This window comes from Erpetoichthys calabaricus, chromosome 5, assembly GCF_900747795.2.
Source record: "Erpetoichthys calabaricus chromosome 5, fErpCal1.3, whole genome shotgun sequence".
In the NCBI taxonomy this organism is placed as follows: domain Eukaryota; kingdom Metazoa; phylum Chordata; class Cladistia; order Polypteriformes; family Polypteridae; genus Erpetoichthys; species Erpetoichthys calabaricus.
This window is the reverse complement of record NC_041398.2, coordinates 174,613,023-174,627,090: the sequence shown is the minus strand read 5'-3', so window position 1 is coordinate 174,627,090 and position 14,068 is coordinate 174,613,023.

The following is a 14,068-nucleotide window of genomic DNA, read 5'->3' as shown; positions in this document are numbered from 1 at the left end:
TAATGAAGAAAACAAAACTATCAAATGTAACCATAAATGCAGTACAACATACAGTGCAATATACTCTACCATTTATTGAAGATATATATTTGCATCACTATCAGGTTTAGTACACTTTTCAAAAATTGATTTGTTTGATTTCCAAATGGAAGTGGAAGATACCTCGAAGAACTTTTTAGTACAGATAAACGGCTTTATGTGTACCATCATCTTGTTTTTAGAATAGCTTTGCCTCCAGCCTTTTGACACAGGGCATTGAACACAGTAGTGAGAAGCATTCCAGGAGGTCAGTGCTATCTGGAAGATATCATTTGAACAGTTAAGAATGATGAGGATCTCTTACAGCAAGTTTGCATTCGATTGAATGAATATGGACTATGTAATTTTTCAGCTGAGATATTATACTATGAACATGTTATACACAAAGCTGACTTTCGTAAGTTCAAGATAAAACTGAGGCTGTGCTAAAAGCACCACAGCAAGAGAATATATGTTGCTCCTCATGAACAAAACAGAGGATTTAATAAAGGGTTGTTTTGGGTGTCAAAAAGTACAAAATACACAACCTTTGTCATCCCCTCCCCTATGTACACGCCATTTTTGTAGGACTGTTTAAAGATTTGATATTTTTACTTCTGGTAGATGTCCTCTATAAATAGCCTGAGGTACTCCCAAAGAAAACAACTATTACTGAGAGAACTGTTTCTGTGCTAAGAACTATTTTTGTGAGTAATGGATTTCCTGAACAAGTCTGTACTGATAATGGACCACAATTTGTTGCAGGGGACTTAAAGGCATTCAGTAAGAAAAATGGTATATGACACATTCCATCTGCCCTGTATCATCCTGCTACTAATGGTTTAGCAGAATGATTCATAAAGACTTTTAAAAGAGCAATTAAGGCTATAGTCTGTAAGATCATTTTGCAAAACAGATAACTACGTCTGCGGTGGGTTGGCACCCTGCCCGGGATTGGTTCCTGCCTTGTGCCCTGTGTTGGCTGGGATTGGCTCCAGCAGACCCCCGTGACCCTGTGTTTGGATTCAGCGGTTTGGAAAATGGATGGATGGATGGATAACTACGTTAACAGAAATGCAATAGATGTCACCATGGCACAAACCCTAAGCTTTGATGTTTCTCAAAAAAAACTTAAGATCATGTTCGCGAGATCATGTTAATCTTACCTGTATGTCAGCTGAGATTTTCTGACAAAGCAGCTTAAATGACAGACCAACAAAAAGTTTCTAGACAGGTCAGAAAGTTTTGACACGTGATTTTAGGGATGAAAAATGGCAAGCTAAACAATAATCAATTGAACTGTACTGCTTGCAGTTATAGTAGACAGTGGAGAACCCCGCTGAAGGTAACACAGAGACCAGATAATGGACACTCAAATGAAATCCACCACACCTTCTGTCCATGAATCAAGTTTTTGACCTAAAGTGGCATTTAAAAATACTACTTTAACTACAGTTGATATTCCAAACTCAATACAGCAAGATGCACTAAATGTATCCTTGACCCCCTTACCAAAAAAAACCTTGACTGTTTAGTTTTAATTTATTTATTATACTGAATATCCAAAACTGTAAAAGAATTCAAAAAGTATTTCAAAATTTACCAAACTTAAACATTCAGAAAGTACAAAAAAATTACACTAAATTAAAAAAAAGGTAATCAGATAACAGACAAAACCAAGTCTGCTAAGTTAATAATTACAACCAAGAACAAGAACACATGAGGAAATCACACAGTAAGCAGAACAACCCAAGCAGGGGGAGCTAAGGCCAACAGGTGGATTAAACAGGGCTCTTTAGGTCAAAACTGAAGGAATTATTAGATTGATACTTAGGAATGGGACCAAGATAGAATTATAAAAAACACAAAAAATGTTATCAGAGAAGAAACATTGGAAAATGGGGAAATTACAAAATTTCCAAAAAAACCAAACATATAACTTAATAAAAGGTACAATCTTAGCAAATTATAGCCTTACTTGGACATATTGGAACAGAAAAGATTCCAGGAATTAAACAAGCAGAAATATATATCATATTTGAAGAAATGTAAGTTATTCCATTTGTTGCAAAAGATTTTAAAACTTTGAAATATAAATTGTTGTCCCTTGTACTTTGACAATTAATCTCACACTACCAAATAAGGTTAGCAGCATACTACACAACTTTCACTCAAAAAGTATGTAAGATGTAGCAACTGTAGCTGCGGGATCTTGTCGCCATGAGCATGTCAGATTACACAACTAGGAATCATACGAGATGACAGATTATTGACTGCCTCACAACTCCCTAGCATAGTTTTGTATTTCCAAAGTACTGTGAGCTTCCCAAGTTTTAAAAGTTAATTAACATGCTACCTGACTATGCTGTTTGGTCTTGTACATTTTAGGAAATGAATGTCTGAGACTCGGTTAACAGCGGTGTTATTCACCTCTTTTTTTTTTACTGTAATTCTGAAGTATCTTGTATTTAAACTCGAGGGGATTTAATTACAGCATATGCAAGTATATACAAGTGTGAGTAGCAGAAAAAAGGCTCAGAAAGAAATGGAAAAGACAGCTAAAGCTTCATCAAAGTCTAAACAGGCCCCAAGTTCATGTTCAAAACTGCAAAAGAGCCAGGCCAGGAGAATTCATCAATTCCAGGAGTTTCATTGGAACCGAGTATGGCCTTACTATCTGCGCTGCCATGTACACACTGCGTGTCAAGTGCACCGACTCCAACCGGGCTTGCTACTCCAACCATGAAGTGTGGAGAAGACCAAAACAAACAGTCTGAGCTGAAGGTAACGATCACTGCAATGATTACTGCAATAACTACTGCTTTTGGGGGGGACATAAATGAGATAAAGAGTAATTTAAAGGATATAAGGAAATATATACAAGACATATTTAAAGATATAACAGACATAAACATGACAAACAAGAAGCTGCTTCAGGATATTAAAGGCCAGGAGAAATGTTTAAGTAATCGCTTTGAGGCAACCTTTAAAGGCATGCTAGAAAAAATTGAGGAGAGGAAAAAATACAGGAAAATGGGAGTGAGAATAAAATTACAGCATTTGATGCTCAGCTTGACAACGTTATGCAAACATTCACAACTCGTACCAAAATAGTTGAACAATTGGCATCTGCCATTGCCAAAAAAGGAACGGCTACAAATTCCGAATGCAAAGTGCTTAGAGATAGACTAGCTGTGCTGGAAGATGGATACAGAATAAATAATATCAGAATCGAATGTCTCCCTCAAAACCGTGAAAATCCAATTCAACTATTCTTTAAAATATTTGAAGAGGACTTTAAGTCAGACATGGAGATATCAGCATCTTACCACATACATGGACTGAATGCCTGAAAACTTAGAAGCCTTATTGTTTGTCTCGATGTATACAAATGAACAATCTGAGGAAAGTTTAAAGGACATCACAATACTCAACGGAAATAGTCATCCATTAAGCTGAGGGATTTTTTTCAGAAACTGTATTTTTTTTTTTTTGCACGAAGCTGCTCTAAATCTTTTTTTTTAATTGGAGGCTCATTTTGTTATGATACTTGGGAGTTCCTAAGCACAAAGTTCAATAAAACTTCCAAAAATGCCCAGTAGAGGGGATATTACCATCAAATCTCAGCTCAATATAAAGTCAAACACGGGAACTTCATAAAACAGTAACACAGAGGGCCTGTAAGCATAAGTTTAATATGTCACTTTGCTCTGTGCAAATACTGTATATCTTATAAATATGATTTTTTTCTGCTCACATGCACAGCTGACACATAGCCAGAGGTTCACTGCATAGAACTGCTGTATGACATAAGTTAGATTGGAAGAAATGGACAGCGTGCAGTCAGACTGTGAAATGCTGTAACTGTGTGCTATTTCCATCTGTTAAGTCAGCATGGAATTGTATGCTCGTTTAAGCATTGTTGGCTTGTTTGGAATTAAATGCACATGGAGAAAACAGTATAAAGCCTTGGATCATTGCCAAGCATGCCTTTGATGCCAACGAACGGATGGGAGATAATGCCTTCCACTGCACCAATGACATCGATTGACTCTACGCCTCGGGCCCCCACTCCCGGACCGGGTTTTGTCATTGTCCTTATTCGTCAGATATGCAGTGTAAGCTGACATTAAGCAAAGATAAGCTATTTCTCATAAGTGGTTTCTTATCACTAGGGGTGGGGTATTGCCTTTTATGTTATATCTATATGGATTCAGGTTAAGTAACACACCACAATTACGAAAGAATTCTTTCCCAGGGATCTAACGCCCCCTGCTGGACATGGGGTCACATCTTCTGATCTTTTTAAACAAATGTTTATTCTTAAAAAAATGCTCTATAATAACATGAGCTCTGTGGAGCAGAAAAAGACTAAAAGCAGTTGCCAGCAAAGGCAATCTATGGCAAAGAATGTCCCAATATATCGATCCAATTGCAAAGTAAAAAAAAAAAGATGCAAAAAGTTCAAAATTCCAGAAATAAAAAAATGCACAGAAATAATCACAACAAAACACTCCCCAACTCATAGGTGCATTTGAGCGTTCAAATGAACCGCAAGGGAGTGTGGGTAGCCCCTGCCTTTATAGAGATGAGGGCAGTTATTTCAGGTGACAGGCCCCACCTCTTGAGGAACCACCCACAAAACACAACGAGCATAACACAACAACAAGGAATAAAGAAAATAATAAACAACATTAATATAAATCAAAGACTCATCAATGGACAAAAAAGAAATCGAATTGTGACAGGCTGAAATGGAGTAGTTTAGACACTTGAGATTGCAGTGCTATTAGCTGATTATGGGAGTATTTAATACACCCCACCTGAAATTTCTCAGTGTCTCCTACATTTCCAGTTTTTGCAGATATAAGGTAGCCTTAAGTAGAGGTGATACTAGGGACACTAGGGGCCCTAGGCAAAAAAACTCCATTGGGCCCTCCAACTCACCCTTCTCCAAATCTCAACATTGTAAAATTTATTACCTCTATGCTTAAGGTCCTCTTCACTCTCCCCGTGACCTCCCTGAGTTTGTAGCACATCCGAAAGGCAGTCATGAGATGTCACCACAAGCGTCCGAGATGACTCGGATCATTGGTAAATTTCAAATCCATTTATTCAATTTCTAGTGGTTACTATCAGTGACAAGCCTAAATCTAACCAAAATCAACATCAAATCTAATCATAATCAAAATCAGTAACAAGTACAATTTCTGTAAAGGCTGCTGCCTTCACATCATCTGGAAGTACAGTATATTCTACTTAGTCCCTTCACAAGTTTAAAGACTTTATAATGTCATCCCTCAAGTTCCATTTGCTTAAAATGAAGAGATTCAAATCCTTCCATCTTTCTTCATAGCTTAAATGCCACAGTTGTGAATTAAATCTTGTAACTCTTCTATGGATTTTTTTCCAGTCCTGTTTGTCTTTGTAATGTCTTTGTTGTCCAGTGCTGTAATACAGTGCTGAAATTTAGCTGAAGCCAAACATTTCTTCATTTGTACAATCACCCACCAAATTTTAAAATTAATATTCTGTCTCTGTACATTCACTAGTCAAGCACAGTTATGAATGTACTAGGGTTGCAAGGTACCCTTTTTAGAAAATATGCTGATTTCTCAGGAATCAAATTTCCACAGTGCTGTTCAATTGAAAACTTTACTTTTCACATATGACTTAAAAATTATTTCTATTAATCTTCATTTGCCATGTATTTGCTAACATTTAAACTTAGTCTTACTCTAGGTATCCATCCATCCATCCATTTTCCAACCCGCTGAATCCGAACACAGGGTCACGGGGGTCTGCTGGAGCCAATCCCAGCCAACACAGGGCACAAGGCAAGGAACCAATCCTGGGCAGGGTGCCAACCCACCGCAGTACTCTAGGTATTTTGCTGATCAATTATTTTAGTACCCTCTGCAAATTTAAGTAGATTTCTAGTTGCCTGGTTTATCTAACCCACACCAGTAATCTAAAACAAGCAGTGCATTCGACTTCAGATGGGGCACAGTGACTGTACTGTAACAGTTCAGAGCCAATCAAACAGAGTAAACACACCAAAGTTCATTGTTACTCACTATTCCTGTACTGCATCCAGAAGATGGAATGGTTACATTTAAAATTTGCTACAAACAGCAGAATTACAAGCCTTCATTTAAAAAAAAGTCATTCGTTGGTATTATTGCAGACAGAGTGATTTTATTTTTATTTTATTCCTTTGCTTTTGCATTCTAGAAGAAAGGAGCGTTTTAAGTGTGATTTTTATGTATCATTAACTTATATACTATATAATACATAAAATATTTGTTTACATATATGTATAATAGAGTATCTTCTTCTTCTTCTTAGGCTGCTCCCATTAGGGGTCGCCACAGCGGATCATCATCTTCCATATCTTTCTGTCCTTTGGATCTTGTTCTGTTACACCCATCACCTGTCCTCTCTCACCACATCCATAAACCTTCTCTTAGGCCTTCCTCTTTTCCTCTTCCCTGGCAGCTCTGTCCTTAACATCCTTCTCCCAATATAGCCAGCATCTCTCCTCTTCACATTTCCAAACCAACGCAATCTCGCCTCTCTGACTTTGTCTCCCAACTGTCCAACTTGAGCTGACCCTCTAATGTACTCATTTCTAATCCTGTCCATCCTTGTCACACCCAGTGTAAATCTTAGCATGTTTAACTCTGCTACCTCCAGCTCTATCTCCTACTTTTTGGTCAGTGCCACCGTCTCCAACCCATATAACATAGCTGGTCTCACTACCGTCCTGTAGACCTTCCCTTTCACTCTTGCTGATATCCGTCTGTCACAAATCACTTCTGACACTCTTCTCCACCCTGCCTGCACTCTCTTTTTCACCTCTCTTCCACAATCCCCATTACTCTGTACTGTTGATCCCAAGTATTTAAACTCATCCACCTTCGCCAACTCTACTCCTTGTATCCTCACCATTCCACTGACCTCCCTCTCAATTACACACATGTATTCTGTCTTGTTCCTACTGACCTTCATTCCTCTCCTCTCTAGAGCATATCTCCACCTCTCCAGGGTCTCCTCAACCTGCTCCCTACTATCGCTACAGATCACAATATCATCAGCAAACATCATACTCCACGGGGTCTCCTGTCTAATCTCATCTGTCAACCTGTCCATCATCATTGCAAATAAGAAAGGGCTTAGAGCTGATCCCTGATGTAATCCCACATCCACCTTGAATGCATCCGTCACTCCTACCGCAGACCTCACCACGGTCACAATTCCCTCTTTCTCATCCATTGCACATCCAACATGCAGGGCATATGCACTAACAACATTCATCATCACACCTCCAATTTCCAGCTTCATAACCATTACTCTGTCTGACACTCTTTTCACCTCCAAAACACTCTTGACATACTGTTCCTTCAGAATAACCCCTACTCCATTTCTCCTCTTATCCACACCATGATAGAACAATTTGAATCCACCTCCGATCCACCTGGCCTTACTCCCCTTCCATTTAGTCTCTTGCACGCACAATAAATCAACCTTTCTTCTCTCCATCGTATCTGCTAACTCTCTCCCCTTACCAGTTATACTGCCAACATTCAAAGTTCCTACCCTCAGTTCTGCTCTCTTTACCTTCCTCCTCTCCTCCTGCCTCCGGACACATCTCCCCCCTCTTCTTCTCCTTCTTATTCTTCGGCTAACAGTAGCCCAATTTCCGCCAGCACCCTGTTGGCTAACAGTACTGGTGGCTGTCGTTGTTAACCCGGGGCTCGACCGATCCGGTATGGAAATTTGTATTGTTGTCATATTGATTTGGCAAAATTTTACACCAGATGCCCTTCCTGACATGACCCTCCCCATTTATCCTGGCTTGGGACCAGCACGAAGAAACACACTGGTTTGTGCATCCCCTGTGGCTGGGTTATATGTATAAAAGAGTATAATATTATAAAATATACAGTATAACAATGTATATTTATATAAATTTATCTATACTAATAAAAGGCAAAGCCCTCACTGACTCACTGACTGACTGACTGACTGACTGACTCACTCATCACTAATTCTCCAACTTCCCGTGTAGGTAGAAGTCTGAAATTTGGCAGGCTCATTCCTTACAGCTTACTTACAAAAGTTAGGCAGGTTTTATTTCGAAATTCTACGCGTAATGGTCATAACTGGAACCTGTTTGACTAACTCACTCATCACTAATTCTCCAACTTCCCGTGTAGGTAGAAGTCTGAAATTTGGCAGGCTCATTCCTTACAGCTTACTTACAAAAGTTAGGCAGGTTTTATTTCGAAATTCTACGTGTAATGGTCATAACTGGAACCTGTTTGACTGACTCATTCATCACTAATTCTCCAATTTCCCGTGTAGGTAGAAGGCTGAAATTTGGCAGGCTCATTCCTTACAGCTTACTTACAAAAGTTAAGCAGGTTTCATTTCGAAATTCTACGTGTAATGGTCATAACTGGAACCTGTTTTTTGTCCATATACTCTAATGGAGGAGGCGGAGTCACGTATCGCGTCATCACGTATTACGCCTCCTACGTAATCACATGAACTGAAAACGAGGAAGAGATTTACAGCACAAGTCAAACGCGGGAACGAAGGTAAATGACGTTAATTGTTGACTGTCTTTTAATACTGTGTACTTGTTGAGTGTATTTTAATACTGTGTAAGCATACATATTAACACATGTGCAATTAAACGTGTGCATTTACGGGGTGATTTCTCAGGCTTAAAAGCTCGCCTTTTATTAAAAAGGTAAATGCAAACTCTTTTCATTCTGAAGGGCACAAACCACATTAGATTTCAGCCGTTAAACGCGCAAAAATGTCAGTACACCAGATAAATAAGCGCAACATATTATCAGTTGTATTGTATGCTTACAATACATATAGAAATGTGTTAATCGTTAACTAATATTATGGGATGGTGTTTTTCGACTCGCGCTTTGATTTAAACGATTGCATGTCTTGGTGGGTTTGCGTAGCTTATTGTCAATATCTTTACAGCTCTTTTTAAGACTTAATTTAAAAAGGTTTTCTTTTCTTCTTAATAAAAATTTAAAAGCAGTACTTCGCCGGTGCGAAGCGCTCACTTCACTCCCTTACGGGAATCGAACCTCGGACGTCAGCGCTAGAGGCTAAGCCCCTAAAATTGCGCCACGGCGTGTGGTTCGTTTATTTGACAGCATGTAGATCGGGGTAAGTACATTCACGGCATTCGTAGTCTGATTCACAATCTGATTGTATGGGTGGTTACCTACCAGGTAACGCTTATGGTTAGCCAGCAAGTCATCTCGAAGTGATCACTCGAGTGAACGCAGCTTCACAAAAAAACAGATCCTTAACAAACTGTTATTGGTATATTTTCCCTCAATTTTAAAAGGTTTTCTTTTCTTCTTAATAAAAATTTAAAAGCAGTACTTCGCCGGTGCGAAGCGCGGGGATTTGAGCGACTGACGCATACAGACATATTCATGAGCGCAGGTACTTCGGAAAGAAAGCACCGTGTAAACCTAAACTTTAAATTAAGTTCATAGACCTACAAAAGTTTGCCATTGATTTGAGGCAAGATTGCTTTTCTCATGTACAACTATACGTTGCATTCTTAACAGTAAGCTTGCACAGCTTGGTCATATTACAACCTGAGTGCTGAACTGACAACGTCGTATACAAACAGAACTATAACAATCGTAATAAACAAACAAAAAAAAAAGTGAAGAACCCTTGGATTTAATAAAAAGGCTCTTTCCTTGGCGAAGCAAGGAAAAAGGAAGACCTTATATGGCGTTCGTTTATAAAACAGCGGAAAAGCTGTGTTAAGGCTGCTTCACAAAAAAACAGATCCTTAACAAATTGCTATTGGGATATTTTCCCTCAATTTAAAAAGCTTTTCTTCTTCATAAAAATTTAAAAGCAGTACTTCGCGGGGATTTAGATATATATATATTTATATATATATATATATATAGAGAGAGAGAGAGAGAGAGATATAGATATATATATATATATATAGATATATATAGATATACATATATAGATATAGATATATATAGATATATATATATATATATGTATGTCTATATATATCTATACATATTAATAAAAGGCAAAGCCCTCACTGACTCACTGACTGACTGACTGATTGACTGACTGACTGACTGACTGACTCACTCATCACTAATTCTCGAACTTCCCGTGTAGGTGGAAGGCTGAAATTTGGCAGGCTCATTCCTTACAGCTTACTTACAAAAGTTAGGCAGGTTTCATTTCGAAATTCTACGCGTAATGGTCATAACTGGAACATATTTTTTGTCCATACACTGTAATGGAGGAGGCGGAGTCACGTATCGCGTCATCACGCCTCCTACGTAATCACGTGAACTAAAAACAAGGAAGAGATTTACAGCACGAGTCAAACGCGGGAACGAAGGTAAATGATGTTAATTTTTGACTGTCTTTTAATACTGTGTAAGCATACATATTAACACATGTGCAATTAAACGTGTGCATTTACGGGGTGATTTCTCAGGCTTAAAAGCTCGCCTTTTATCAAACGCGGGAACAAAGGTAACTGACGTTGTTCACTGTCTTTTAATACTGTGTAACCATACATATTAACACATGTGCAATTAAACGTGTGCATTTACGGGGTGATTTCTCAGGCTTAAAAGCTCGCCTTTTACTAAAAAGGTAAATGCAAAACTATTTTCAATCAGTTTAATGAAACGGTCCCGTTAAGGATTGCAATAACATATTCGCGAGATAAAAGAACGAAGTAGGGGGAAATGACGGAAGAGCCGCAAACAGCGAAGAGCAAAAAATTAATTAAACAATTGAGAAGGGAGCGAGTGAAGCATACAAGCATGTTCATAAGGGAAACAAAGCACGGTGTAAAACGTTAGTTTAAATTAAGTTTATAGAAACGCTCCCGCTGCGGATTGCAATAACATATTCGCGAGATAAAAGTTTAATGAGAAGACACGAGGTATAAACGAACCACACGCCGTGGCGCAACATTAGGGGCAACAGTTTCAACCATTCTATGATCTGCTTCTCGCAACTGAAAGACGGCACATGGCGGATGTTAGCCGACTTGCTGACCGCAACATTAGGGGCTTCAACTCTGGCGCTGACGCCATATCTCAGTGCCAACACTTTGCAGACTCTACTTAAAAGACACGCCCTCCTCACTGGACAGTTAAAAAGACCAATCAAACTAACGATGACATCAAGTATTACCCAATCAAAAGTAGGAAAGGAGGCATCTTCATAAAATGCGTGTGGGATGATTTGCATGAGACGCTGCTTTAAAAAAAATGATAAAAAAAATACGGGACAAATCCCGTCCAGTATTGATTCAAAACGGGACGCGCAATTTCATTCTCAAATGCGGCACGATTCCGTATTTTAAAGGACGGGTGGCAACCCTACAGTGCCAGGTAACCACCCATACAATCAGATTGTGATTCAGACTAGGAATGCAATGAATGTAATTACCCCGATCTACATACAAGGCGAAAGTCTTGCAACATTCAAAGATGATGGTTTGGGATAAGTACACCATACAACATAAAAGAGCTTATGAAGCCTTGAACCGAAAAAAGCAACATCTCAGAGATCGTAAAAAAAAAAAAAGGAGGTAATGTCGTTTTACTCGCTGTAGATTTTAGTCAAACATTACCAGTTATTCCACGAGGGAGACCAGCAGATGAACTCAACGCGTGTTTAAAATCCATGCTTCTCCCACGCTCGGTTATATGTCGCGTGTTCTCGGGTAGGTACACCAAAAAATGTATACATTTAAGCATGTAATGGGCAAACAAAAAATGAGGTATATCCGAAGGCACTGCAGTAGTACTTAATCTAACTTTACTTCTTAAATGTTAATGTTTTACTGTTTAATAATTTATACGCTTCTTATATGTTGTTCAAATTCTTTTATCAAAATACCAGTGACAGCGCAATGCACGATAACATGGAGTGAATACACCATACGCATCCGCCCACGGCCGCCCTGGTGTGCGCAGATAGGAGTTGATTCTACAATAAAATAAAATAAACATAAAAAGAGTAATACAATCATCACCCATAAAGCGGATAGCAGACGTGACGTACTATATGTGTACCAGATTTCAAGTCAATAGGTGAAACGGTTTGCGAGCTACAGGTGATTTAAAATCCTGGACAGACACACAAATTGCCACGGTAGCAAATTACAGAAGAAGATTTTACTGTTTAATAATTTATATTTATATGAAATGTGCTTCTTATATATTACTTCATATTCTCATATGATAATGATGTTAATGCTTATATTGATTTCTATGTTATTGAAACTGCATGTATGTGTGTATATGTATGTATATATATATATATATATATATATATATATATATATATATATATATATATATATATATTTATATATATATATATATACTTATACTAGCAAAATACCCGCGCTTCGCAGCAGAGAAGTAGTGTGTTAAAGAGGTTATGAAAAAAAAAGGAAACATTTTTAAAATAACGTAACATGATTGTCAATGTAATTGTGTTGTCATTGTTATAAGTGTTGCTGTCTTTTATATATATATATATATATATATATATATATATATATATATATATATATATATATATATATATATTATATATATAATATACACACACACATAAACATTTATATACATATACATATATATACATATCTACATATACACATATATACATATATATACACACATACATAAACACACACATAAGGCTTATTGACTGAAACGGGCTTTCACGAAAAAAGTTAGGGCTTTGCTACAGGATACACCCTCCACAAGTTAACCAAGTAAAAATAAAATATATATTTCTGTTTTATTTAAACCTTTTAAGTTCATATGCATAGCCCCATTTGGCTGTTTAATTTTTTTTTTCTTTCTTCAGTAATATTTAATCTCCTTAAAGAAAAAGAACATATCCATTTTACTTTTTTTGTATCTCTGTAGTAATATTTTAGTGTAAAAGAATAACCAGTATTTAAACCTTTTATGTTACTTTATACATTTATTTTACACAATGTTGAAAAATTAATAAGAAAGCTACATATTTTGGCAGCTGCTGCTTTCATTTTCAATGAAATGAAAAAAGCTCTCCAAGAGAAAACGTCAATGAAGAAGAAACAGTTTGCACTATCTAAAAAGGAGAAACCCTCATTTATAAAAGTTTGCTGCAGATGACTTAACTGAAAATAAATGAATAGTTCCTATGTGTATAATACATATTTATCTATTTGACTTATGCCTTTATTCCACCAACTTACAACATCTGAAGTACAATTTGTTACATTACTTTTGTTTTTTGCAGCACAGGCAGGTGAAGTGACTTCCTCAGGGTCACACAGTGGTGTCAGTACCAGGATTTGAACTGACAAGCTCCGGGTTTACTGAAATATTACTGAAGAAAGAAAAAAAACGAAAATTGGCAAATAGGGCTATGCATACAAATGTCCATCCATCCATTATCCAACCTGCCATATCCTAAATACAGGAGCCAATAAGTAGATATGTATATATACCGTATATATATATATATATATATATATATATATGTGAATGTATGTATGTATATATCTATGTCTATATATATATATATATGTAGATATGTAAATTTGTATATGTATATATATGTTTATGTGGATGTGTATATATGTATGTATATGTAGATATGTAGATATGTATATATATATGTATATGTATATCTATGTTTATGTGTGTGTGTGTGCATATTATATACTAGCAAAATACCCGCGCTTTGCAGCGGAGAAATAGTGTGTTAAAGAGGTTATGAAAAAAAAAGGAAACATTTTAAAAATAACGTAACATGATTGTCAATGTAATTGTGTTGTCATTGTTATAAGTGTTGCTGTCTTTTATATATATATAGCAAAATACCCGCGCTTTGCAGCGGAGAAGTAGTGTGTTAAAGAGGTTATGTAACCATATATATACATAAACATATATACATATATATACATATCTACATATACTCATATCTACAT